This window comes from Grammomys surdaster, unplaced genomic scaffold (assembly GCF_004785775.1).
Source record: "Grammomys surdaster isolate TR1022 unplaced genomic scaffold, NIH_TR_1.0 314739, whole genome shotgun sequence".
Taxonomy (NCBI): Eukaryota; Metazoa; Chordata; class Mammalia; order Rodentia; family Muridae; genus Grammomys; species Grammomys surdaster.
The window spans coordinates 4,995-5,978 of NW_021626521.1; the positions used below are offsets into that span (position 1 = coordinate 4,995).

General features: G+C 43.7%; 1 pseudogene; it reads left to right on the forward strand.

Annotated features, from left to right (window-relative positions):
- Positions 1-473: 473 nt before the first annotated feature.
- LOC114616294 lies at positions 474-878 on the forward strand (annotated as a pseudogene).
- Positions 879-984: the final 106 nt, after the last annotated feature.

Consider the following 984-nt stretch of genomic DNA (forward strand, 5'->3'; position numbering starts at 1 on the left):
GTGCTCCAACACAACCAGGCTCACAGGAGAGACAGCTCCCCTCCACTCCAATACCTGGCCCTGCTGGGAACACATCTTCCTACTGCTCAGCCTGGGGGCAGAGCCGGGACTCCAGACCCCCTTCCACACCCAGAGACAGCTTGACTCTCAGGTGCTTTGACATAATCAGGCTCCCAGGCTCCCAGGCACAGAGAGGGGACAGGATCCAGACAGAGACAAAAAGGACATTTAATACCTATATTGAGAGGCAAGCACAAGAACATATGCAACAGAAACCAAAGCCACTTGGCTCCATCAGAACCCAGTTCTCCCATCACAGGAAGACCTGTATATCCTAGCACTCCTGAAGAACAAGACTTCAACCTAAAAATCCCATCTCAGGAAGATGATAGAGGACCTTAAGGAGGACATAAGTAACCCTCTTAAAGAAATACATGAAAGTCAGGAGCAAGCAAAAGAGCTACAGGCTGTTGGACACCTGGAACGGAGCAATGCCTAAGTCAAAGGAACTTGTTTCTTCAAGCTCTTTAGACAGTGATTCTGACAGTGAAGTTGAAATAAAAAAGCTAAAGGGGAAAAAGCAAGTTGTTTCAGAGAAACCTGTGAAGAAGCAGAAGCATGGTGAGACTTCTACAGCCCTGGTGTCTTCCAAGCAGAGCAGCAGCAGCAGAGATGATAACATGTTCCAGACTGTAAAGATGAGATATGTCAATGTTCAGGACTTTAAAGGAAAAAGTCTAATTGATATTAGAGAAAAATGGATGGAATCAAATGGTGAAATGAAACCAGGGAGAAAAGATATTTCTTTAAACATGGAACAATGGAGCCAGCTGGAGGAACAGATCTCTGACATAGATGATGCAGTAAGAAAGCTGTAAAATCTGAGCCATATCAAACCTGTACTGTTGTACTTATTTTAATCTGTATTTATTCACTGGCTTTTGTTTTCTAAATGTTGTTTTCCAAGCTGTTGTATATTTGCAT